Genomic DNA, 27,934 nt, shown 5'->3' with positions numbered 1-27,934 from the left:
CTGAAGTTTTATATTAATTTCCTATATTGACAGTGATGTCATAGTTTTGTCATACTCATTAAACCACATACAATGACAGCTGCACGTGCGTCGTGTTTGCACCGCTCGCTTCTCACTAGTGAGCGGTGCTATTTATGAGTTAGTTTCATTAAGCATCACGCAAAGCTAGGCCAATGTGACCCTGGGCGTACAACAAACTTTGAGAGCTTTCTGCCAAGATGTAGGCCACACTTCAGAGCCCAGACATTATAGCCGGACAAAGCCAGATGTTGGAGCTTAGCTCTTTCCAGGAGCGAAGCAGTGCCTTTTGTGAAAACGACCTGCGAAGCTTGGCCAATGCATAGCTCTTTTCGGAACCTCTCCCTCCGCTGCTATGCAGCTCATCGTTTTACTTCTCAAGCGTGGAAGAAAATCGAAGCAACGTGTTGAAATAAAGAGTTTATATCGCTCATTTTGTCAGCCGGTTCTGTTTTCCCCATTGACTAACTTCCGGGCTCCAGTGCTACAGTCTATGGGTAAGAAGTGATCACTAACGGCGGATCTTCTACCCAGCCGGAAGATTCTGGTTGACAACAGGGTCAGGAACCTCATCTCGGAGCTGCATAGCAGCAGAGGGAGAGGTTCCGAAAGGAGCTAGCCCATGCAAAGCTTTGCAGGACATACGGACATACACACAAAGCCAGATGCAGGAGCGGTTAGCACCGCTCAAGATAATGTCGTGCTGCCTTAATTTCATACCGGAAGACAATTTAGGTTACCTAGGTAAATGACATGGAACTCCATATTTGGGCATGGCTGACACCATAACAACATGACGACGTGAGCTTCGAATCAGCTCGGCTTAAAAGCAGACTTCCATAGTGTGAATGACACACATGGAGAGAGACATCGTGTAGGCCTTAACCATCTACAAGAGGAACTAATCCAACAGAGATCCATGAACTTGATATTCAGCTTGTTATTACCCTGGCTGTAACCAATCCCGGATCGTAAGGTCAAACATCACCAGTTACATTCTTGGACCATTGCGGCCCATACATAGCAGCAGCTTTGACGATGGAGCCACTGTTCCCGACAACGAGCCAGCAGCAAGGAAACTCTGAAGGATCACGACCTTATAGCAGTCAACAGTCGACCCAGACTCCAACGCAATCGGAAGCAACAAGACATCGTCTGACCGACGCAGGAAAAAAAGCTCACATCTGTACACAATGTGACAAGAGTTTCAGTGAGTTTGGTAACCTGTGCAGACACCTGCGTATCCACACTGAAGAAAAACCTTTCTATTGTAAACAATGCGGAAAGAGTTTCCGTGAGTTAGGTACCCTGAGGAAACACCTGCATATCCACGCTGGAGAAAAACCTTTCCAATGTAAACTGTGCGATAAGAGTTTCAGTCAGTCAGGTAGTCTTACGATACACCAGCGTGTCCACACGGGAGAAAAACCTTTCGACTGTCAACAGTGTGACAAGAGTTTCAGTCAGTCAGGTAGTCTTACGACACACCAGCGTATCCACACTGGAGAAGAACCTTTCTGTTGTAGACATTGTGGAAAGAGTTTCACTGAGTTAGGTTCCCTGAGGATACACCAGCGTATCCACACAGGAGAAGAACCTTTCTGTTGTAAACATTGTGGAAAGAGTTTCCGTGAGTTAGGTACCCTCAGGAAACACCTGCGTATCCACACTGGAGAAAAACCTTTCCAATGTAAACTATGTGATAAGAGTTTCAGTCAGTCAGGTAATCTTACGACACACCAGCGTGTCCACACGGGAGAAAAACCTTTCGACTGTCAACAGTGTGACAAGAGTTTCACTCGGCTCGACACCCTTAAGAGACACCAGCGTAGCCACACTGGAGGAAGAACCCTTGTCCTAGTAGGGGTGTAAAGTACCCAACCGAACTGGTGTACAGAACCGAACGGCCTGTACAGAATGAACCGATTCTTTTTTTTTTTTTTTTTTTTTTTTTAAAGCGGTGAAAGCCGCTTCCAAGGAGTGGCTTTGTGTGTCCCGTTCATGTCCATATATGGTCATTCCAGTCCAGAATGAACAGGTTTTATCTGTCCCGTACATCCAGAATATGTGTGTAACGTCCGTCCCGGTCTGATGATTGGATGATTACAAATGTCCAATGAGACCATACTTTGAGGATTGGTCAAGCTTCACATGACAATTCGGCCCTCCAGATAAAATCATTCATTCATTCATTCAGAATTGGAAGAATGTATAGATCACAGAGTTCATAGCTCTAGAACACATAGAATAAAAGTTCACCGCTTCACTTCGAACCGAGGTTTGATTTTTTTTCCATAGAGTGGCTGTGCGTGTATGTGTAGCCTTTTTCCTCAGCGTTTTGCCATAGCAAAATGTGTGTGCGTAGCATCATGTTTGTCTAGTGATGATTATGTCGTATGTCTGTAGCCTTTTTCCTCAGCGTTTTGCCATAGCAAAACGTGTGTGTAGCATAGCCTGTACATCCTAGACTCAAATCCTAGTCTGAAGACGTTATGCAAGCACGACCACCGCTCACTTCACATTGGGTGTGATTTTTTTTTTTTTTGCAGTGCTAACCATCTACAATCTCAGCAAAATTTTCATTGCTTATACCCAATCTGGCATCGGTTGGGCTCTAGTTTAACTCATAAGACCTGAGGCCGATTGTACAAATGCATTCTACATAATAAACTTCTGTCCTAAAAGGAGTGCCTCAACAAGTCAAACATCATTCCTGATTGATGCAGAATTCTTTGACACAACCAATGATGTGCGGCTGTCTGCAAACATACAACTTTTGACAGGTGTACAAGACATTGGCCGGGTTTCCCAAAGCGATTTTAGCCCTTCGTAGCTCACGCATGGTCGTAGAGACCAAGCCCTGACCATCATGTTCCCAGGTTTACATGGGTTCGAGCAGAGCGACTTATTTAGCCCCCTACACAACTACACCAACATTCAGATTTCACAAACAAAGTGCTTAATAAAGTCTCACACCTGTCTAAATACGGTACGGCATTCTATAATTACTCGTATCCAAGAAGCCTTTTTATCCGATTGTCCGATCGATCCATAGATCGGGTTGGTGCGCATGGGGAACACCAGGAAATACAAGGAAACACAGAAAACAATCGGATAAAAAGGCTTCTTATTAAAGAACACGAAGGATACGGGTAATTATAGAATGCCGTACCGTATTTAGATAGGTGTGAGACTTTATTAAGCACTTTGTTGGTGAAATCTGAATGTTTTTGTAGTTGTAGGGGGTCAATGGGGCTAATAAGTCGCTTTGCCCGAACCTATGTAAACCCGGGAACAAGCCGGTCAGGGGTTGGTCTCTACGACCATGCGTGAGCTACAAAGGACTAAAATCGCTTTGGGAAACCCAGCCATTGTCAGACGACGACACATATTCTTTTCTTTAATCTTTTTCACATTAGGGCATTCACCAAATATTCAAATATTCGAATATCAAAGTCACTATTCGACGTTGTTCACCGAAGTCGAATATTCGCTTTTTTTTTTTTTTTTTTTATTGTTTTCTCTTTAAAAAAGATATAGTTTATAAAGCTTGGCTAGATAGGAAGTCATAAGAATGAGTTGTCAATGCCCCTGGTGAATGAATTTGTTTATTCTCTATACCAGGGGTTCTCAAACCTTTTTAGGCCGTGACCGTGACCCCCAAAATAAACATATTTGAACTGGGGACACCCACCCTGACAAGTACTTGGAATTGTAGGTATTACATTTAATGTGACTCGGTTCCACAGATAAATATTGTGAAAATAGCCGATCTACATGCTCACAACGCCTCGCAACGCGAGGCGTTGTGAGCATGTAGATCGGCTATTTTCACAATGTTCGCCTCTTGCTTACTTAATATTTGAATTCGAATTCGACTATTCGAATACTTTGAGGTCGAATAATTCGAATACTAAAAATCACTATTCGTGAATGCCCTATTTCACATCATTTGTTGGTGGCCACTATCAACAGCCACTTTTAGAGTACAAAACAGCCTTAACACAATGACCCTCTGTCTGGGTCAGTGTGAAATACCCGATGCACATTGCGGGCCCTTATCTTCAAAAGAAGATAATGGGCTTTTTATGAATGGTTTGTGCTTCAAAGCATCTAAAGCATCCCTTATGCTCCCCACAGAGCAGAGATTTGTATCTTTTTGAACTGCGAGTGTGGAGAAACCTTTGGCTTTCAAGAAACTTTATCAGTTTTGCTGTAAGCAATGAACACATATATTTTTTGCTGAATAGGCTGTCATTATTCTGCTTGGGGATTCATGAGTGACCTATACCACCAGTACAAGACATGGAGTCTAAAGAGCCTCATAGAGACTGGGCTGCTCCTATCCCAGGATCAGTGGCGTCAGTTCAGCAAAAGCTAGGGTATGGCAAAGCTGGGAGTCCTCATGGAAAATAGGCATTACATTTTGGATAACACGGTACTATAGACGGGTTTCTTGTTTACAAACAATGAGACTAAATGCACAGGTGACTGTATCATGTAATCAATCCCCAAACCTGTTGTTTTGGGGAGCGCTGGTTTCATTGGCTAATTTTGGTACCGACCTGCGCACGCATCTAGTTCTTATCAGTGTAACGTGGACCAGAAATGCGTCTATTGTGAAAATAGCAGATCTGCGAGGCGTTGTGAGCATGTAGATCTGCTATTTTCACAATGTCTGAAAAATATAAAAAAAACAAAAAAAAAACGACTTTTGTTAGTTTTTTACACAGGTTTCTATGGTTTCTTGGGCTGGATATGGCAGCCTGGAACGGTTTTTCAAGTGCAGCTAAACTTAGCATGTTAGTAAGCGTGCCACAATTAACAATAATGCATTGCACCTGTGCAGCTGACCTGCGGAACCTGGTAATATACAATTTTGTCAAGCTGGGGAGAATACAAGTGTGGAGAATATAATTATAATACCTTGTTAAAGTGACCATTATGTTAAATTTTGCATTTGTAGTTATTTGACTGTAATTTAACAACATAATAACCAGCGCAGATAGACAAAGAGACAATCATGGATTTATATTTAAAAGTAACTTTTATTTCCCCCCCCTGGACCCAGGGTATGGCAGCTGCATACCCCTGCCATACCCAATTGACGCCCATGCCCAGGATTAACGTATAACATGTGGAAGTTTTAAAATATGAATGCAATTTAATGAAGTACCGTATAATTAAATGCCTTTAAAACATAAAGCAAGTGGACATTTTGGCCTGCGGGGTAGCACTAAGAGGAAAAGGTCACTCGAATGGTAATGTCTCGTCCTCCCAGAAGCATGAACGCACTCAGCAGGTTTCATGGCAAACCGGCCATTACTTTTTTGAGGTAGTTTTGTGCACAATTGAAATGTTGGCCTAATAGTGTGGTTGCTTAAAGTGATAGTTCACCTATTTTTGACATAAAGCTGTGTGAAATACTTGCCATTAAAACAATGGTTAACAATGTATTAATTGATTACCAGAGTCCCGTGGTCAGAGTTCTGGTCAGTTTCTAATGAATATTAAGTAGTTCCAATGGGGTGGGGGCCATTTGGCGTGGCCCAATCATTGAAAATAGATTAATCCACAAAACTAGCGTCATTTGCATTGTTGGCCTATTTCTACCATATAGAGCGAGGTTTCGTTCTGATCAGCTGACTGCAAAGCACCTTGTTTTGGGGAAATACGTTGCAGCGGCGTAGTGATACTGGACACAAAAAATAGTACCATGTGACAGAGGGGTCAAAGTTGAACGAAAGTTGGTCTATTTGGTAGAAATCGGTCAACAATACAAATGAAGCTAGTTTTGTGGATTCATCTATTTTTATTGATTGGGCCATGAGCCCCTGCCAAATTACCGGAACTACTTTATATTCATCTAAAACTGACCAGAACTCTGACCACAGGACTCTGGTAATGGATTAATACATTTGTAACCACTATTTTAATGGCAAGTATTTCACACAGCTTCATGTCAAAAATAGGTGAACTATCACTTTAACCCTGGTTTTTGACATTATCGAAACGAAGCGGATAAAAGCGCCAAACTTTTTTTTAGGCTTCTTTAGGACCTAACGATGGATTTTAGCTTTGGGTACCAAACTTTATTTTGAAGTTTACCCATAGAATTATCCATATCAAGTTGGGCTCCCATCGACTTTCTATACAGGAGGAAAATACTCAGAAAAAAATCTACTTTAAGTAGCATGTGAGGGGTCTAACTAGGGGTTTGTCATGATTCTGAATCCATTGCAAGCATTTGTTTTTTTCTGGGTATTTTCCTCCTGTATAGAAAGTCGATGGGAGCCCAACTTGATATGGATAATTCTATGGGTAAACTTCAAAATAAAGTTTGGTACCCAAGGCTAAAATCCATCGTTAGGTCCTAAAGAAGCCTCAAAAAATGTTTGGCGCTTTTATCCGCTTCGTTTCGATAATTTTGTTAAGCCAACCCACTTAAAGGTGGCACCAGAGAACAGTTTACAGTTTACAGTTTAGGCATTTAGCAGACGCTTTTAATCCAAAGCGACTTACAATAAGCAGATACAACATCGCAATAATAAACAAGATAATAGGTCAGTACATTAACAGCAATATAACAATGTAAATGGATATCTATCTAGAGAAAAACACAATATAATCAAGTTCTAAAGAAACCTAACAAACAAATGTTAACTAGCTTCATGTATGGTCATTGATTTTACTGTAGTGCTAAGGGTTTAGGTGGAGTCTGAAAAGGTGAGTCTTCAGTCCACGGCGAAAGGTAGCGAGTGAGTCCGTTGTTCTAAGTGCGACAGGGAGTTTATTCCACAACTTGGGAGCCAAGAGGGCAAACTGTCTCGGACGAGTGGATTTTTGCCCTGGAGTTTTTAGCGAGGGTTCGGTCAGCATCCCTGTGTTGGCTGATCTAAGTGAACGAGTGGGGGTGTAGGGGTTGATCAGCTTTTGGAGGTATGGAGGAGCCATACCTTTGGCTGCTTTGAAGGTCAGCATCAGTGTTTTGTATTCCATGCGGGCCGCAACCGGGAGCCAGTGGAGGCTGCGGAGAAGGGGAGAGACATGTGAGAACTTAGGCTGGTTGAAGACCAGTCGTGCCGCGGCATTTTGGATCAGTTGGAGAGGTTTAAGTGCACATGCCGGGAGACCAGTGAGGAGAGAGTTACAATAGTCGAGTTTTGATATGACAGATGTCTGAATGAGGAGCTGCGCTGCCTCCTGGGTGAGGAACGGTCTGATTTTACGGATGTTATAGAGTGTGAACCTACAGGACCGGGTGACTGATGCAATATGTGCCTTAAATGATAGCTGGGTGTCCAGGACCACACCAAGGTTTCTAGCAGTCGGAACTGAAGTCACCAATGCATTATCTATGGAAATAGTGAGATCTTGCCTGGGGCAAGACTTAGCTGGGAAGAAGAGAACAGGTTATGGGGGTCATCAAAATCAGAGCGGTTTGTCCATGCCCCCCATGGCAAGACCGTCTTCAGAACGCACCAAAGCCACTGTAGTATACATAACAGTATATGCCAGGCCTGTAAAGCTGCCACAAAGCACCAAAAAAGATAGAAGATGTTTTCATCATGTCCACTTGTTGCTGACGGTGGTAGAATGGGAGGGAGGAAGCCCTATCACACTCAGTAGCACAAACAGAACATGTTTGAGGGGGCTCGGCGAATGCGGGTTAAGGGACAGTTTGTGCTGCAACGGCATAGCTTCAGGAATTGTGCGTATTCGGCTGTACACACGGAGACGGGACGGCGCCGTCTTCAGGTTGATTCACTCTGGGAGCCGGTTTCAAAAGATGTGAGTCTTCGGGCACCCAAAACGTCGGCTCCGTGTGGCAGAAAGGTCTAAACGATTAAAAACCGATGCGAATCACCTACGATTGTTTTCGTATAGACGTTGCCTAAACCACACTAACCTCAGCTATGTGACAGATATCAGGAAGGAGGGATCCCTAGGGGCGTATGCACTGGGTGAGAAACTTTCATCAATGAGCGGGCTGTGATTTTCTCTGCCCTCTGCAGATGTTATAGCTGTATGGGTTCATCCTGCAATCTGCCTATTGGATTAGCTTATCTACCGAATCTTGTTTGTGCAAGGTTGATATGTTGGCCTGATGGTGGCGCTATGGGAGAATTCATGGAGTCACTCGAACGGTAAGGGATCGTCCTCCGGCATACATGAATGTACTCGGCGAGTTTCGAGGAAAAACTGCTCGGGATGAGCTTTAGATGTCTTTTATCGTCTCTGTCGGGTGAAAACCCTGTATGTCCAAAACCATTTATCATTTTAAAAATGATTTATTAAACTAGTGAAAACAGCCGATCTACAAGCACACAATGCCTCGCACCGCGAGGCGTTGTGTGCTTGTAGATCCGCTGTTTTCACTACTTTTGTGCGACCACCTTGTACGATGAAGTAGGGCTTTACTTTATGAAAGAACGTACACATTTTAAACTTGGAGACACGAGGTTTCCGCTCGACAACGACGTTATGCATCTCCGATATCTGGCCTAATGGGTGGCCCTAGGGTAAAGAGACCACGTGATCACCGAGATCGGTAAGATTAATCCTCCCTGCATGAAGGCGCACATGCAAATTTCCGCGGCAGTCGAGCCGATCATTTTCGTCATAATTGGGACTAAACGTCCCACCTGACTGACATTCCCATCCGTCCAGCCTGGCCGCTAGAGGGGCCAAAAACCAATTTAAGCCATTCAGAACGGGTACACATTATTGTGTATTATTATTTTATGCTTTAACGATTGAAAAATAGCAGATATACAAGCTCACAGCACGGCACTGAGTGCCGCGCTGCGAGCTTGTAGATCTGCTATTTTTGAAAAATCGTGACAATTTGAATTTTGACCCGATTCTATGAGTGTCTTTTGAATCCTTCTAAGGTTTTTTTTTTAAACCCTATGTTTCCATGTCAGCAATCTGGCCAGCCATCGTCAAAGAAATGGTCCTTTTCACTTAACTGGAGCTCAGTTAGTCTGTTCTTGAGAGACTACTATGTCAGTGGTTCTCAAACTTTTTCATGTGAAGGACCCCCAAAATGATATGTATTTGGCCACGGACCCCCCATCTCAAAATATTTAGTTCCAGCTAGGGACCCCCCCAGAAGCAAAATTTGAGTTCCAAACGTTTGCTTTAAAAATTCACATATTCAAATATTTGCACACATTTTTACAACTAAAAAAAAAATAGCAGATCTACAAGCTCGCAGCGCGGCACTCGGTGCCGCGCTGTGAGCTTGTATATCTGCTATTTTTCAATCGTTAAAGCATAAAATAATAATGCACAATAATGTGTACCCGTTCCGAATGGGTTAAGTCATCAAAGGAAGGACGTCGTCATTATACAGGTAGGAAATCCACGAGGCAACGTGGCATTTGAAAGACATATGCTGATTAATGGGGTTACGGTCAGGGTTAATCTTTCTAATGAGTGAAGCAAGCCAGCTACTGTGCATATCAAACAGTTATACTCAGTACTGTACATTACTGATTGATTAGCTTGATCATCAACGGTCAGTTGTCCTGTCGGGTGGAAACCAGTGTTAATTTCGACGACTATGGCGGAAAATGTTTACAGACTACCTTTTTTCACTGATGAAAAGCAATAAAAACGAAATAAAACCTAAGATATGATGAGTAAAACTAAGACTAAATAATATTGAATAAAAACAAAACTAAAATGGAGGGACTACAGTGGAGAAAAGACAAGTAATTTTATGTTTGGTTGCATTCCGATGTTGGGCTCTGAAAATAGTTGATCTACAATCTCACAACGCGTCGCCCCTGCGCGTTGTGAGCTTGTAGATCGGCTATTTTCAGCATGCAACCAAGTGTCTAATCAGGCTTTACGACGCAATCAGGGCCTGCCAAAATAATGTTTTGTCGACAAAATCAACTGTAGATTTAGTAGACTAAAATCTTATGATATTTAGTCGGCTAAAACTAGACTAAAACTAAAAAAATAAATTGCTATAAATATAAGTGAAACTAAATCAAAACTTGCATGAAAATGTACAAAAAGAAGAGAGAAAATAACCTGTAAATCTCTGGGGTTATGATATGTCACAAGCTCTAATATTTTTCTATTGTTTAACCACTTTCAACCTTGCGTCCTTATTTTGGGCATGTCACAGTCAAACATTTTTGAAAGTATACAAATGAAGTCCTGCGAAGTCAGATTTACTTTATAGTACTGTGCCAAACTAATGCAAGAGAGAACTATACAGGATATATACAGTGTCCCAGACAAAATGAGCAAATCTGGAATTGGAACTGAAGCTGATAAATTGGATCTCTCTCCTGATTGATATGAAAAATTGGTGTGCAACTTGAAAATGTATTTTCTGTTTGTGAAGGAGCTGGAGAGACAGGGAGAGCTCTGGTACTGTACCAAGACTCTGATTTGAAAAAGCTTTAACTTGTTAATACACAACAAAAAAGAAAGTTTTTGTTCAAACCCTACAGCAGGGCTTTTCAAAGTGGGTGACGGGGCACCCTGGGGTGCCGTGATGGCAGTCCAGGGGTGCCACGAGATAATTTGATAATATTTGGAATTCATTTGGACATCAATATTTAGTATAATTTGATGTAAAAAAGTTATTTTCAGTCAGTTCTAATCAAAATGGCTATTATCTCAACATTTTCCTTGCAACATAATCACTAAAATAGTGCATAAATATAACGTTGTTGTCGGGTGGAAACCTCGTATCTCCAAGTTTCAAATGTGTACGTTCTTTCGTAAAGCAAAGCCCTGCTTCATCATACAAGGCTGTCGCACAAAAGTAGTGAAAACAGCTGATCTACAAGCACACAACGCCTCGCGGTGCGAGGCGTTGTGTGCTTGTAGATCGGCTGTTTTCACTAGTTTGAATCATTTTTAAATGATAACTGCAAAAACGAACGGTTTTGGACATACAAGGTTTCCACCCGACAACGACGATAAGGTGTTGGGAGTGAAAATTATGAATATAATGTAGGGGTGCCTCAGATGAAAATAATATTTATCGAGCCAAAAACGTTTGGGAACCCCTGCCCTACAGTTATAATTGCCTTGGTTAGCGTTACTGTATACTGTCTGTGGTATTTGAAACACAAATGTACAATGTACAGTGACAGTCCGTCTTTCTTTTTAGGGAAGTGCCCACTTAAGTTAGAACTACACTTAATTTGGCTGTTGATTGATTTGAAACATTCAGTCTGATTTATCTTCAAAAAAAGGATTAATAATTTCCACCCCATTAACAGGCAATGCTAATTGATAGATGGCAGCATCACAAGAGAGATGGATTTTTACATTCACTTCCATTAAAATCTCATTACAATGCCAGTACTCCCTGAAATAATTCAATCATGCCATACAGTCACTGTCTCAAACTTAATATAGTGTATTACCATGTCTCAGTGGCGTAGAACTTGCAGTGCCCTTGAGAAAGACATTGGACCCTGACGCCTGATTTATGCTTCACTGTATGACAGTGTCGCACCCGAAAATAGACGATCTACAAGCTCACCGTGTCATGCGTTGCATCGCTTGATTGTGTGCTAGATCAGTGGTTCTCAACCTTTTCAGGCCAAAATAATCAAATTTGAACTGGGGACCCCCCACCCTGCACAAGCACTTGGAATTGTAGGAGTTGGCATTACATTTAGTTTGACTCGATCTGTTCCATTAGACTCGATCTGTTCCATTATGAAAACGCCTCGCAACGTGAGGCGTTGTGAGCATGTAGATCGGCTATATTTCAAAATTTCTGCCTCTAATATTTGATAATTTGAACAATGTTTGACAAGAGGTACTAAAAAAGGTATTTAAATTCCTTAAATTGTCACTTTAGAAATGTGCAGATACCCTCTATACACTTATACTGTTGGTCTCTTTACTGTTGAGTGAGAAAACAATGTTAACATTTAGCTAAACATCTGGGTACCCCCAAAATAATTTTGGGACCCCTCTGGGGGTCCCGACCCACAGGTTGAGAACCACTGTGCTAGACTAGTATGCTGGTTCTCAACATCCGGTCTGGGGACCACCAAGGGTCTAAATCTGTGTTTACTCAAAGTGGGGTCCAGTGAGTCTCTGGGTTCCTTTAGGGAGGTCTAAATTGACCAAGTCTGTAACTCTGACAGTATACAAATGGAACCAAATGGACCTGTAAGGATCCATTTGGTTCCATTTGTACTCTGTCATTAGTCAGAGGGGGACCTAAATGGACCTTTATGGGTCTGTGACTCTGAGAGGGTAGCCTATGTAAAGGGTCAGGAGTTAAATCAACACTGAGGATTTGGGGGGTTGGGGTTCCAGTACAGTTTAGTTCAGTGATGATAAACCTTTTCCATTCCAAGGACCCCAAGTTTGATTGCACACTCTCATAGTTACAGACCTTTGAGGGTCCATTTGGATCCCTGGTGGTCCACAAACCCAATGCTGAGAAACAGCGTGCCAGTATTTTCTCCCCAATTTTGTCGTTTTGCCAATTGATTCCTCTTGTTGCCACTGCTGGTGTATCCTACTGGCTCACCTTCCATTGAGGAGCCCCTACCGGGAGGACTTAGAGCCTTCGTCCTACTCCTCCCACCCAACACTCCCCTGCTGACAGAGCCGTATCCAATGATGTTGTGCTGTATCCACCATGATAAAAAAAGATCTTGCGGATCTGGACTAAGTGGACTGAATACGTGAGACCGTTTCGATCTGACTTTGGCTAACTGTTCTGATAATGTGAATGGTGATGTTATGAATGTAATGTTTGTCCTCTCGTAAATTTGCCTAGACCTTGTATTTTGTACACCTTTGTATTTGCTCTTGTAATACGTGTGAATAAGTGAAAGCTTTCCCAGCTTATTGTAACTGCCCTGCTACTGCTTTTTTTATTTTTTTATTTTGTTTGTTTGTTTGTTAATCAAGTTTGGTCATCTAAGAAGCTGTATGTGTGTAATATTGAAGTTATGAAGGAATGCCAATGATGATCAATAATAAAAACAGAATAAAAAAGAAATAAAAAAAGACATGCATGTAAACAAACACAGTGTCATTTACAACTAAACGTTTACAACTAAATGTTTAATATTTGAAGTGAGAAATAGACAATGCAGTATCAGAAAATGGATTCTATTGGATCAACACTTCCTTGTTTTCCAAAGCGACCATTGCACAACACTTGTGGAATACTTTTGTTTGTTTGTTTTTTGTCAAATTATTCATTTTATTTATTAAGTAGCCGTGTAATAAGCGGGATAACGTCTGGCTCAGCTGTCATTATCGAGTGATAAAATCCCTTCAGGCTGAAATGGCCATATCAGCCATATCAGCCTGTCGGGATTGTATCACTTGATAATGACAGCTGAGCCATACGTTATCCCTTACATAATGTTCATAATTCGTCACTGTCTGGCCAAAACCTCTTAACTTTTTGGCATAAATCAGGGCTATTTAACACCCTTTACATCTGAGTTTTGGTTAAAATAATATTGAACCAATGAAAAGCAGTACAAAGTGCTTGGGACAAAACCTCCTAACTCCACTCTTTCTGCCAAACCAGCTAACTCCACCCGATTGGCCCTCTCTTTTTTTCATAAATATGTGCTATTGAACACCCTTTACGTCTGTGTGTTGGTTAAAATAATATTGAACCAATGAAAAGTATTAAAAAGCCCTTCGGTCAAAACCTCCTAACTCCACTTGAGCTCATTTTCCCGAAAATTAACTTTTTGGAGTTAGGAGGTTTCGGCCCGACAGCAGAGATATAATAGATGCTCGACAATGCTGAATGCACCGCCGCAGTGGATTCAAACCCAGAACCTATTCACCACTGTGCCACCCCCGAGTGCGCTGTATTTGTGAAGAGATGAGATACGTGCACATATACAGTACACATTAAGATGCACCTCACTCGGTAATTGTTTGCACTCTGACTCGGGGGTGAACCACATGTGTTCTTAAACAAATAACATATCCAAAGTAACCTTCTAATTATATTGTGTGCTCCCAAAGTGACCCGCTGTTAATGCCTCCTTAGTGATTCTACGCAGCTAGTTCTACAATCCACATTTGGTTTCTGATTAATCTAACCGGGAATAATAATGAACTCCCAGGGATTTCATTATGTTCTCCATTACCTCAGTCAAGTTGAGGGGCAAACAAGCTAAGGATATCTCATACAAGCACGAAAGCGCCGCGAGAGTATTATGTACTGTAAGCAAACACACATACTGTAGCCTACACACCATGTATAACGCACACAGCACAGTATACACATCATTAGCCTATACCAATGCCAGTCATTCTCAAACATTTACATGTCAATGACTCCGTGATAGGTGTTTGGCCGCAAGACACCCATCTGAAAATATTTTGTGCCAGGGACCCCCAGGGGAGAAGATCTGTTAGAAAAAGAAATCAAAATTATTCCACATTTTTCACATTTTATCAAGATTTTTCAAAAGAATTTAACAAAGCACTGATGAAGGGGGTAAGCTGATTTTGATGCTAAATTAACAAAGTTTGTATACTGTAACTCCCTTCAAGGACCTCTGGGGGCCCTGGACCCCACTTTGCAACCAGATAGTACTCTTATCCAAATTTAGACGTGAAGCCCCTCTACGTGACCGGTATGTTCCAGGTGTTCTGGGTGTTCTGGCTGGGTGTTCTGGGTGCAGTGTGTCTCCCAGGGGTTGGGGGCAGGCACGTGCACACATAGACATCAAAGGGGGCTTGAGCCCCTGCCCTTTTATCCGTCTGTAAAAAGTGCCCTCTCCAGACCATGAATGCAGTTTTTGCTATGGTGAAAGAAATGCAAATGCCCTCTTTACATGCCATACCTGAAGGCAGCATTCAAGAGAATTCACCCTTTGTCAAGTCCCGCCCGTTGTCCCGCTCCTCTTCACACCCATTGGTTGCTGTGTCTTGGTGGGACATTCAGTGGGACACTCCATCCACTACCATTGTAATTCAGTTGCTTCATATTGTTATTCTGTGTGTTCAATTCTCATTTCAAACTTGGTTTCAGTGAAATGGAGCTGCTCAGTGGCAGTATAGTGACTCAGCATGTTTTTAAATGTTTTTATTAATCCAAAAGTTATGTTTTAGCAAATTCAACGTAAAAAAGGCGGAACCAGGGCGGGACAAGGCAGATGGAGCCTGCTGGTTGGTCAGTCAGGGACTAACCAGAAGGCTAACAAAGGGTGAATTGCCTTGTCCAAACTCTCCTGAACTTGAATGCAGCATCTGATGCTGAAAGAATTGCCCTGTAGAAATCCATTCCGTACGCCACATCTCCAGTATTGACTTGATTATGCTTATTCAGGAGTCCTCCAGGGGGTCCCCCAGTTAAAGTCTCTTATTTTAAAGACACATCTTTATATGTGGTCTATATCTGTTGCAACATTGCAATGACCTGCATCATGCATGCCTCAAGGCACACTGCTTGCTTCAGAGCCGACTTCTTTTTGACATGTTAATGACTTGGCTTATTATGAGGTTGGAAGAAGGACACAGTAAAAAAAACATGTAAGGAAAGCATTACACACACACACACACACACACACACACACACACACACACACACACACACACACACACACACATATATATATATATAAATTACACCTTTTTTTGATGGATACCACTTTGTTAATTGCACAATGCCACGGAGTGCATCTGCTTAGGCCTACTACACACACTATAGCAGCATGACACGACTCAGGACCATGGACAGCGTCAAACCACCCCTTCCCCATCTCTCTCTCTCTCTCTCTCTCTCTCTCTCTCTCTCTCTCTCTTTCTTTCTCTCTCTCTTGTGCACGCGCGCGCGCGCGCGCGCGCGCACACACACACACACACACACACACACACACACACACACACACACACACACACACACACACACACACACACACACACACACACACACACACACACACTTCGCTTCAGTTCTTTCTCACTGCCTCCTCTTCCGGGCGCACACTCGGCAGCTTGGCTTGGATTCAGCCTCAGCTCCTCCCCTCCCTCTCTCTCTCTCTCTCTCTCTCTCTCTCTCTCTCTCTCTCTCTCTCTCCCCCTCCCTCTCTCTCTCTCTCTCTCTCTCTCTCTCTCTCTCTCTCTCTCTCTCTCCCCCTCTCTCTCTCTCTCTCTCTCCCTCCCTCTCTCTCTTTCTCTCTCACTGTGTGGTGGTTCTTCCCAAACAGCAGATCCTTTGGACGTGAACAGTTTAGCTGAAGAGCACTTTTCCATAACACCCAGACAGGCGATCGAAGAAGCAGTGCGGGCAACAATCTCAACGACTTGACGGGAAAGGGAGTTACAGTTTAAAGTGGGATAAGGATCAACGGAGCGCTCGCTCATCAGCAGGTCACCCCCCGTCCCAAAATCTCTGTCAGCGATGGAGACTTGGGCCGGTTCGTCCCCGGGCTTACTGCACTTGTCTCTGGGCGTCTGGATGATGTTGGCCGCTCAGACCCCCCTGCACCACGTCGAGGCGGAGATCGCCTGCGCACCGTGCGCATCGCCGCTCCAACTCCACCACCACCTGCAGGAATTACGGCTGGATGATACCACGCGCGCTCGCCCGGCACGGGGACCGCCGGAGAGTCCCCTGCTGAAGCCCGTCCGACTGGAGTTCAGGCAACTCGGAGCCGGAGCGAATAACGACAACGGCCACGGTTCTGGAGTAAACTACGGCCAACGCCGGGCAGGCGGTGACCCTGCTGCTGCTGCGGAGGATGATATGCCCACGCTCACCGCGGAGGAAGAGGAGGACGCCGGTTCGGATGGAATTAGCGCAGATAATAAGGAAGCTGCTCTTTGGTCCGGTGGCCCCAACGGAGGAGGAGAAACAAGTTACCGCGGCGGTGATTCTGGCGAGGCAGAGCCCGGCAGGGGCGAGCCTGAGCCGGGGACGGACGGCGACGCGGCGCTCCGGAGACGGAGGAGAAGCGCTCCAGAGGAGTTGGGAGCCGGAGGTGACGCCGCGCGTTTGGATGCGGGGGCTTCTTTAACGGACGGGCTGTTGTTGGACGGGCGCCGCGTGGGGAGGTCCGAGTCCAAGTGGAGCGGCATCAGGGACGAAGGGACGAGAGGGAATACCCGGCAGGACGAGACCACCGCCAAGCTCACCAGCAGCACCTTCGCGCTGACCGGGGACTCTGCGCACAACCACGCCGTGGTCTACTGGTCCGGTCACAACAGCAGCGTGAGCCCAGCTTTTTATTCGTTTTCTTCTGGTTCCGAGCTCGGCTTGTTGTCCCGGGTCCCGTTTCTTAACAGCACATAGCCTACTTACTTTAAAGCATGGGTTCTCAAAGTGGGGTCCGGGGACCCCCCGGGGGTTCTTGAGGGAGTTCCAGGGGGTCCCCAGCTAAATTATAAGAAACAAATGTGGACCCTTGCGGATCTGTAACTCCCGTTGATTTTACAATATAAATTGGGGTTCCAGAGACAGAAATACCATTAAACTGGGGGGTTCTTGAAATTTAAATTGTTGAGAATCACTGCTAGAGCCGCTAAAATCCTCTCTTATATGGGTGTCCCTGGCATGTCTTTTCAAATGGGGGTCTGCGGGGTAAGTGTCAATTTGGGGGTCCTCGACATGAGAAAGTTTGAGAACCACTGCTTTAAACATGTATCAATAAGGCATCCGTCCTTGGGTGTCTGCTATAAAAACTCCTTGACGCGCTCAGTGCATGTGTGTGCATGTGTGGCGGTAACAGGTGCTGCTGCACTCCACTCCGCTCCGAGAGACGCCATCAGCGGCGTCAGTTCAGGAGAAAGCTAAGGTATGGCAACATGACTACACCAGTCATGTTGCCATACCTTAGCAACAGGCACGACTACAGTAGGCCTACATTTTATTATTTCCCCCCGTTGTAGCCAAGGTATGGCAGCTGCCTTAGCTTGCCATACCCAATTGACGCCTCTGGACGCCATCACGAGATGTCATATCCACGGAACTGTTGGCTTTTTGTGTTCTCTCTCATATAAAAGATTAAAGTCCACTAATTCGGAGACTGATACCGTACCACTTCCACGCACGAGCCTATTCCGTACCCCCACAGTCTTCTCAGTCAAATTATTAAATGTATACCTGTTGTGGATTATTAATGGTGAGCTATTTATAGTCGACGCAGTTCTAATAATTAATACGTCGTCGACGTTGCCTGTAATTAATGTGCCGCTGCTGAAGTGTATGACATTTATGGCAGCCCGTGGCTATATCACATCATTCATTTTTTCATTGTGAGATTTTTTTTCTTCCGATATAACGGATTGGACAGGGCTGTAAATTGTTGCTGTAAAGGGGGGGGGGGGCATAAGTTCCTAAACCTTTTACTTGTGATAACGAATTTTCCCTGTGTTTGATTGCATAGTCGATGTTTTCGATTCGTGGGGGCTATTCATAATTTGCATAGGCCTATACAGTTGGCCATGTATGGGCTTGCTTTATGATGTATTACATTTTGGTCATTTGGGTCTATTCAGCATATCATGTTTTTATTTTATGTTTTTAATAGGCCATGTACTGTAACTGATTATTTTTATGCCTGACACAACAATGCAAACATCACTAACTGGAAAGTGTCTTGCACTGTGTGTGTGTGTGTGTGTGTGTGTGTGTGTGTGTGTGTGTGTGTGTGTGTGTGGATGGATGCACTACCACCCACTTTCCAAAGGGTGGTGTCCCGTATTTAGTAGTTTCGTCATATACCCAATCCATAATAGTATACTGTTTGTGCTTGCTTTGAAGCATGCTGCTGTGAAAATTGAATCACTCCAAGACATTGCAACTGACACGACTGAAGGTGCATAGGCCTAATATCATTGCAAAATGTTTTAAAAAAAGAAAATCATGACAAAAAGAAACATCTTTATTTCTGAACAGAGAATCTTCTCATCAGTGAACTTTATATATCGTCCCTGTCGGGCAGAATCCTCGTATCTCCAAGTTTCAAATTTGTACATTTTTTCACAAGGTAAAGCCCTGCTTCATCATACAAGGCCGTTGCACAAAGGTAGTGAAAACAGCTGATCGCGGAGGCGTTGTGTGCTTGTAGATCGGCTGTTTTCACTAGTTTAAATCATTTAATAAACACAAAACAAACGGTTTTGGACATACAAGGTTTCCACCCGACAACGACAAAATTATGTAAGAAATGAACAAGCTGTGCTGGTCGTAGAGGTAAATCTACAATATCTAAATCTACAATAGATCATTTTCACAGCAACCGTTTACCATAATAGAAATGTGGTCCTATACCAGTGGTTTTCAACCAGTGGTCCGGGGACCACCAGTGGTCCTGATCTGTGTTTACAGTGTTCTGACATGAGGAGACAGATACATGTCCAGCAGAAGGTTGTCCTTCATTTCATAAAGGTAGTTTGAGACAAGAGGCGGATTCGTAGAACGTAAAGATGATGTCATGCACTTGTGGCTCTAACTCTAGAAATAACTTAACCCATTTAGGCCTGGGATTATTGAATGCTTTAACTATTGAAAAATAGCAGATATACAAGCTCACAGCGAGCTTGTAGATCTGATATTTTTGAAAAAGTCGTGAAAATGTGTGCAAATCTTTGACTATATGTATTTTCAAAGCGAACATTTGTAACTCAAATTTTGCTTCTGGGTGGTCCCTGGAACTAAATATTTTGAGATGGGGGTCCAAATACATATCTTTTTTGGGGGTCCTTCACATGAAAAGGTTTGAGAACCACTGACAAAGTAGTCTCTCAAGAACAGACTAACTGAGCTCCAGTTAAGTGAAAAGGACCTTTTCTTTGACGATGGCTGGCCAGATTGCTGACATAGAAACATAGTTTATTTTTTTCAGAAAGTCTTAGAAGGATTCAAAAGACACTTATAGAATCGGGTCAAAATTCAAATTTTCACTATTTTTCAAAAATAGCAGATCTACAAGCTCAGTGCCGCGCTGTCAGCTTGTAGATCTGCTATTTTTCTATAGTTAAAGCATAAAATAATGATACACAATAATGTGTACCCGTTCTAAATGGGTTTTAAAGGTGCTGCTGGAAATGACATTTCGTCTGAGCTCCTGTCTGTTAATTGTTGCCAGTGCACAGAAACACACGGCTACGTTACTGGGAGACAGAAGCTCTGGTAAAATCACAGTGGTCGAAAGAGGCTGTAGTAGGAAGCACTTGGCAGCTGCTTTGTACTTCTGAGACGCAAGCTTTGCCAGGCCTGCAGCATGTTTTAATTTGGTGAGAACCGATTGGTTTTGACTATCTCTTTCTCCTCTTTGCTCTGCTATTTCCAGGTGGTCCCCGGCTACATGATGGAGAGTTGGTATAACCAAATGGACCCTTATTAGATCTTTACGGGTCCATTTGGTTTCATTTTATGCTCTCAAGAGTTAAATTGTTGTAGAAGAATTATTATTTTGATCAATGTATGCCTGCTATCTCTTCCATGGCACCACATCAACACAGCATGGAATTGTGGACAAAATCGTATCCAACGGCAACAAATAGTTTTGGATCTGAGAGGCTACGTCTGATCAAAAGGTGGTCTGCGGCCTAAACGCCGAATAATTAATGGAACTTGATATCGCCACTGTTTTTTTTACATAAATCAGGGCTGTTGATCAGGGCTGTTGAACACCCTGGAAAGTAGTAAAAAGCCCTTCGGTCAAAACCTCCTAACTCCACTTGAGCTCATTTTCCCCGAAAATGAACATTTTGGAGTTACGAGGTTTTCGGCCCGACAGCAGAGATATGAAAAGGGTTGAAGAAAGAGGTAAACCTTCAATAGATTGTTTTCACAGCAACCATTTACTATAGGCCATATCAGAAATGTGGTCCTATTACATAGGCTATACCTGAAGCCAGCCATGTCCATCATCACTATTGTTGTGTTGTTGTTGTTGTTGTTGTACAAGAGCGGGCCCCGGTATGGGGAAGAGGAGCATAATGAGACGGAGTGAATGGATGACACCAACTAGATCCTCGCAGGCTTTACAGAGGAGGCCCCGTGGCCCTCCTCTGTGGACCTGCATGCTCAATGTGTTGTTGTGGTGACTGTTCTCGCTTTATTCCATTTAGGCCTAGGATTATTGACTGCTTTAACTATTGAAAAATAGCAGATCTACAAGCTCACAGCGCGGCACCGAGTGCCGCGCTGCGAGCTTGTAGATCTGCTATTTTTGAAAAATCATGATTTTTTTTGCAAGTCTTTGAATATATCTACTTAAAAGCGAACATTTGTAACTCAAATATTTACTTCTTGGTGGTCCCTGGGACAACATATTTTGAGATGGGGGTCCGTGGCCAAATACCTGTAATTGTGGGGGTCCTTGACATGAAAAGGTTTGAGAACAGCATGATTTAGAGGAAGGATTTAGAAGTCGGGTCAAAGATATTCAAAGACTTGCACTCATTTTCACAATTTTTCAAAAATAGCAGATCTACAAGCTCGCAGCGCGCACTTGGTGCCGCGCTGTGAGCTTGTATATCTGCTATTTTTCTAAAGTTAATGCATAAAGTAATGGTTAAAGTGGTTAAAATCTAACGCGACTCGGGCGCGTTCCAGGTATTTGAGAGTTTATTCCATTTGGAGAGAGAGGAGTGGAAAAAGAAAAGGCGATGGGAAAAAAAACATTGAAAGAATTTCAGTCTTGTCTGCGCTGATTAGTGCACGGTGAGTGAACTTGTTTTTTTAACCTCAAGTGATGACTGAGGCGCTTTAAAGGGACTAGTGTGTGTGTGTGTGTGTGTGTGCGTGTGTGCGTGCGTGCGTGGTGGGCACACGCAACCGTGCATGCATGCATGCATGTGATTCTGTATGACTGTCTGACCTTCGATTCGCAATGTTGAATTGTTTCGAACGACTTGAGGCACATGCCGTATACACTCTCTGCTTCTTTATACAGTGATGAACGGTACAAATGGCACTCAAAATGCAGGCTCACACAACGTTGTGAGCTTGTAGATCGGCTTCGAGAGAGAGAGAGAGGGGGGGGATTCGAGAGAGAGAGAGAGAGAGGGATTTGACGCTGTCCGTGGTCCTGTGTCGTGTCCTGCTGCTACAGTGTGGTGCGTAGGCTGATGCATCTGCATTCACCTACTGTATAATGACATAGGCCTGAAATAGAGACATCTGGTTTAAAGTGGTTTTAGCCAGCAGAGTCTACCTGGTTGAAATACCAAAGTTTTTCAACCAAGGACCCCTTAGTTGAGCGAGAGATGAAGCAGGGACCCTCACTACCTTTTCATTGATTCCATATACAGTAGTTTCATCTTTTGACAGCACAATCATCAGTGTATTTTGGATTCTTGTCAATTTGTGTTTTCAGATATTTAACCACTAAAAATTTTGCTGCCAAAAAAATACCCCTTTGTACCCCTTCTCTGCCATGCCCGTAGAACCCGGAGATTTAATAAGCTTTAATTAAAACATTTTTTTTTATCGAAGCGGAACTAAAATAGGCCGGAACTAATGCTCCGTGATCGGTTTCTACACGGACACATTATTGAGCGGACCACTTATCATTGAGCCCGTGAACCGGAAGCTGATGGTCCGTCGTCTATTTTGGCCCGTTAGCTTTCTGTATAAACTCCGCGGCTTACAGATGGAGAACGGATTGATCAATTGAAAAAATGTCAACGGATTTGCGAAGCTGATGGAATACGCGAACACACGATGCATAGCAGTGTCCGATCACGCACGTTGGGAACTGGATGAGCGCCCACGTTAACAGGTAGGAGAAGCCGGCAGTGAAAGACATAGAGAAATCTCCGGGCTCTACGGCCGTAAACTACGAATGAGTTAAATAGCCGATCTGCAAGCTCACAACGCCTCGCAGCGCAAGGCGTTGTGAGCTTGTAGATCTTCTATTTTTGGCTAAAGTTCTCCGAATACGGAAGGTTCAAGTATTTAATATAAAAAAAGGAGGAAAAAAAGTTTCTATCACACAAAGATTTGGAGGACACCCTGCAATACCTCTGAGGACCCCCTAGGGGTCCCGGATCTCCTGTTGAATACCCTTGCTATAGGCCTATTTCTTTTTGTATTCCCCAGTAGCCCGGTAGCCTGCTGTGCTGTGCTGTGCTGTGCTGTGCTGTGCTGTGCTGTGCTGTGCTGTGCTGCGCTGCGATGCGCTGTGCTGTGCTGTGCTGTGCTGCGCTGCGATGCGCTGTGCTGTGCTGCGCTGCGCTGTGCTGTGCTGTGCTGTGCTGTGCTGTGCTGTGCTGTGCTGCAGTGGTTCTCAAACTTTTACATTTTGAGGTTGTCCCTTAGCCGGTCCGTTTGGTTCCTTTGTCTACTGTCAGAGTTACAGACTAGTAACCCGCTAAAGGAACCTAGAGAGTCTCTGGAATCCACAACCACTGCTGTACTGTACTGTACTGTACTGTACTGTACTGTACTGTACTGTACTGTACAGGGACGTGCATAGAATCTTAAAGAGGCAGGGGCTGTAATTTCTAAAAGGGCCTTTGGTGAAAATATCGAAAATGGCAGACCTCCCAGCTTGGAGGTCGGCTATTTTCAGTGCTTGATACCACACTGAACTAAAGCATAATCAAGTCAATACTGGAGATGTGTCGTATGGATCTAGATAGGGCAATTCTTTCAACATATGACCGCTAGCTGCATTCAAGTTCAGGAGAGTTTGAACAAGGCAATTGTGAATGCTGCCTTCATTGAAAGAGGGGCATTTGCATTTCTTTCACCATAGTGAAAACTGCATTCATGGTCTGGAGAGGGCACCTTTTACAGATAGATAAAAGGGCAGTGGCTCAAGCCCCCTTTGATGTCTATGTGTGCACGTGTCTGGTACTGTACTGTACTGTACTGTACTGTACTGTACTGTACTGTACTGTACTGTACTGTACTGTTCTGTACTGTTTCTCCTACACACCTCAGAGGATCCTATTCCACTTCATCTCCTTTGGCCAGGCGTCCCGATTATGTGCCGGTGATGAATGAATGAGGCGCTCATGGACGGTGGAGAGGTGGAGCTTGACGTCAGCAGACAGTTTGATTTGGGGAACTGGCTGCTTGGATGGATGGGTGTCCGTCCGGTCCGTGCTACAGATGCCCTTAACCTTCAAACCAACCGTATTCACCGCATGTTCCAGCTCACTGGACCTTTCTTTCCCCCTCTCTTCCCTACCTTCAAATGCCGTCCTCCAACCTAAAGGGATAGCTCATCCAAAAAATTACTTTTTTTGTCGATTACTAGAACAAGTAAGACTCCCTAATCGGGGGATAAGCGACCGTTACGTCGAATACACAAACTTTAGAAGGCAATGGTAGCCAATCAGGAGGGAATATGGGAAATGGGACAGATCCATGTTGATGACATGACTTTAGAGATACTGTGTACCGCTTTTTGTGATTTTAGGCCGAAATGTGTAGGAGCCGTGTTCAAAAATGTGTTTTGCAAAAATCGGACTGATGGTGGCACTAAATGGGACAGATGCATGTTGATGACATGACTTTAGAGATACTGTGTATCGCTTTGCGTGATTTTAGGCCAAAATGTGTAGGAGCAGTGTTCAAAAATGTGTTTTGCAAAAATCGGCCTGATGGTGGCGCTAGAAGAGGGCCATGTGAGAAATGAGGGGTGGATGTTGTGGTTTCACAGCCAAGGAGTGTGTGAGTGCAAAGTTTGGCATGGATAGGGGCAACGGTGGCAGAGATATGAGTAGGGCAAAAGTGTGACATGACGGACAGACTGACAGCCGGTGGAAGTTTTGATAATAACTGCGATCTGACGGTTGCAATTACTTGAATTCATGGATATGCTTGCTTTGGCAATGTAAATGTATGTTTTCTCACGACAATAAAGCTCCTTTCAAATTGAACTGAATTGATATTTGTTTTGTTGTTCATCGCATTCCCAAGCCGATCATTTGATGACCAGCAGTGGTTCCCTATGGAGACACAAAGAGCCTGCTTTGTTTCCTATGGAGACAAAAAGAGCCTGCTTTGTTCCCTATGGAGACACAAAGAGCCTGCTTTGTTCCCTATGGAGACACAAAGAGCCTGCTTTGTTCCCTATGGAGACACAAAGAGCCTGCTTTGTTCCCTATGGAGACACAAAGAGCCTGCTTTGTTCCCTATGGAGACACAAAGAGCCTGCTTTGTTCCCTATGGAGACAAAAAGAGACTCCTCAAATTATTGGCTTATTAGGAGTAGGGATGAGACGATATGAAAATGTAATATCACGATTATTGTGACAAAAGAAATCGCAATTTACAATATTATCACAATAATATGGGTTTGCCGCTCTGACATCATGCTCTGACATCACTTTGATGTCACACTAACAGAATCTTTGGGGATGAACTATCTCTTTAACTAGGGCAGTTTTTCTTGGTAGAAAATGACTTTGAATTTGCTTTGTTGAGTGAGTGAATTAATCAGCAGCAGAACATGCTTTCTGAGCTTGTCCAGGCACTGAGTCATAACCACCACAAAATGTTCTGTGTTGCTGAGGCATGTGGACTGTTGAAGTGGCCTTTTAGCTACACGGATGAACCCATTTGAACATTTTGGGCACATGCAGATGGTTAAAAGAACAAGTTGGCTTGCTGATGCCAATAATGACGTCTTGGTTGTTTGTTTTGTCTTTGTTATTCTTTCCTCACTTTCATTGCCAGGGAAACCGTATTCAATATAAAATATAACTCAGTTAAACAGTTAACAGTTCAACTGTTTAAAGTCTTTCAACCAGGAAATATCAATGTGTTCAGGCCAAGGACCCCTTAGTTTAGAGAGAGATGAAGCAGGGACCCCCGCAACCTGTTCATAGATTCCATGTAGTTTCATCGGCAGGTTAGCGTTCACCCGCGCCGGCAGGTTAGCGTTCACCCACGTCGGCAGGTTAGCGTTCACCCACGTCGGCAGGTTAGCGTTCACCTGCGTCAGCAGGTTAGCATTCACCTGTGTCAGCAGGTTAGCATTCACCTGTGTCAGCAGGTTAGCATTCACCTGCGTCAGCAGGTTAGCATTCACCTGTGTCAGCAGGTTAGCATTCACCTGTGTCGGCAGGTTAGCGTTCACCTGCGTCGGCAGGTTAGCGTTCACCTGCGTCAGCAGGTTAGCATTCACCCGCGTCGGCAGGTTAGCGTTCACCCGCGTCAGCAGGTTAGCGTTCACCCACGTCAGCAGGTTAGCGTTCACCCACGTCAGCAGGTTAGCGTTCACCCACGTCGGCAGGTTAGCGTTCACCCACGTCAGCAGGTTAGCGTTCACCCACGTCGGCAGGTTAGCGTTCACCCACGTCAGCAGGTTAGCGTTCACCCACGTCGGCAGGTTAGCGTTCACCCACGTCAGCAGGTTAGCGTTCACCCACGTCAGCAGGTTAGCGTTCACCCACGTCGGCAGGTTAGCGTTCACCCACGTCGGCAGGTTAGCGTTCACCCACGTCAGCAGGTTAGCGCTCACCCGCGTCAGCAGGTTAGCGTTCACCCTGCGTCGGCAGGTTAGCGTTCACCCACGTCGGCAGGTTAGCGTTCACCCACGTCGGCAGGTTAGCGTTCACCCACGTCAGCAGGTTAGCGTTCACCCACGTCAGCAGGTTAGCGTTCACCCACGTCAGCAGGTTAGCGTTCACCCACGTCAGCAGGTTAGCGTTCACCCACGTCAGCAGGTTAGCGTTCACCCACGTCAGCAGGTTAGCGTTCACCCACGTCAGCAGGTTAGCGTTCACCCACGTCGGCAGGTTAGCGTTCACCCACGTCGGCAGGTTAGCGCTCACCCAGGTTAGCGTTCACCCGCGTCGGCAGGTTAGCGTTCACCCAGGTTAGCGTTCACCCACGTCAGCAGGTTAGCGTTCACCCACGTCGGCAGGTTAGCGTTCACCCACGTCAGCAGGTTAGCGTTCACCCACGTCGGCAGGTTAGCGTTCACCCACGTCAGCAGGTTAGCGTTCACCCGCGTCGGCAGGTTAGCGTTCACCCACGTCAGCAGGTTAGCGTTCACCCACGTCAGCAGGTTAGCGTTCACCCACGTCGGCAGGTTAGCGTTCACCCACGTCAGCAGGTTAGCGTTCACCCGCGTCGGCAGGTTAGCGTTCACCCAGGTTAGCGTTCACCCACGTCGGCAGGTTAGCGTTCACCCACGTCAGCAGGTTAGCGTTCACCCACGGCGGCAGGTTAGCGTTCACCCGCGTCGGCAGGTTAGCGTTCACCAGTAGTCTGAGGTTTGTAGATCTGCTATTTTTGAAAAATTGTGAAAATGAGTGCAAGTCTTTGAATATCTTTGACCCGACTTCTAAATCCTTCCTCTAAATCATGCTGTTCTCAAACCTTTTCATGTCAAGGACCCCCAAAATTACAGGTATTTGGCCACGGACCCCCATCTCAAAATATGTTGTCCCAGGGACCACCAAGAAGTAAATATTTGAGTTACAAATGTTCGCTTTTAAGTAGATATATTCAAAGACTTGCAAAAAAAATCATGATTTTTCAAAAATAGCAGATCTACAAGCTCGCAGCGCGGCACTCGGTGCCTCGCTGTGAGCTTGTAGATCTGCGTGCCGCGCTGTGAGCTTGTAGATCTGCTATTTTTCAATAGTTAAAGCAGTCAATAATCCTAGGCCTAGGCCTAGACTACTGGGACCTCAAAACAACGATACCGCAGTATGACCGATAAATGGGTGCCTGAACATCACCCATTCATCATTGGACCGATGAGAGCAAACGGCTCTCAGAGCGGGGTCCAAGGGAAGCTCAGGTTTCCCTGAGGGGGTTCCAAATGGACCCTTACAGGTCTGCAACTCTGAGAGTCATTTGAAATTGAAAGAAAAAGAAAACTCCTGCACACTTGTCTTCAAATGCAATTAAAAAAGTTTTAATGAGAACAACAACCTTTTCGGTCCGTTAGACCTTCATCGGCTTCTGTTTTAGGATAACCCAGTCCTTGAAATTAAACAGAAGTTTGGGAAC

The 27,934-nt window shown here is 44.4% G+C and overlaps 1 protein-coding gene across 1 annotated transcript in view; it reads left to right on the top strand.

Moving 5' to 3' along the window:
- Window positions 1–17,041: 17,041 nt before the first annotated feature.
- The window catches only part of LOC308281724 (VPS10 domain-containing receptor SorCS3-like), a gene marked incomplete at its 3' end in the record, with an annotated part of 555,751 nt that continues 544,858 nt past the window's right edge, over window positions 17,042–27,934 (top strand). The window contains exon 1 of the mRNA XM_080722002.1: window positions 17,042–17,215. The remainder of the gene's footprint in view (window positions 17,216–27,934) is intronic.

Source organism: Nannobrachium achirus, assembly GCF_963921795.1.
Source record: "Nannobrachium achirus genome assembly, chromosome: 3".
NCBI classification, from domain to species: Eukaryota; Metazoa; Chordata; class Actinopteri; order Myctophiformes; family Myctophidae; genus Nannobrachium; species Nannobrachium achirus.
The sequence above is the reverse complement of the archived record's forward strand: the minus strand, read 5'-3'. Positions and strand labels throughout refer to the sequence as shown.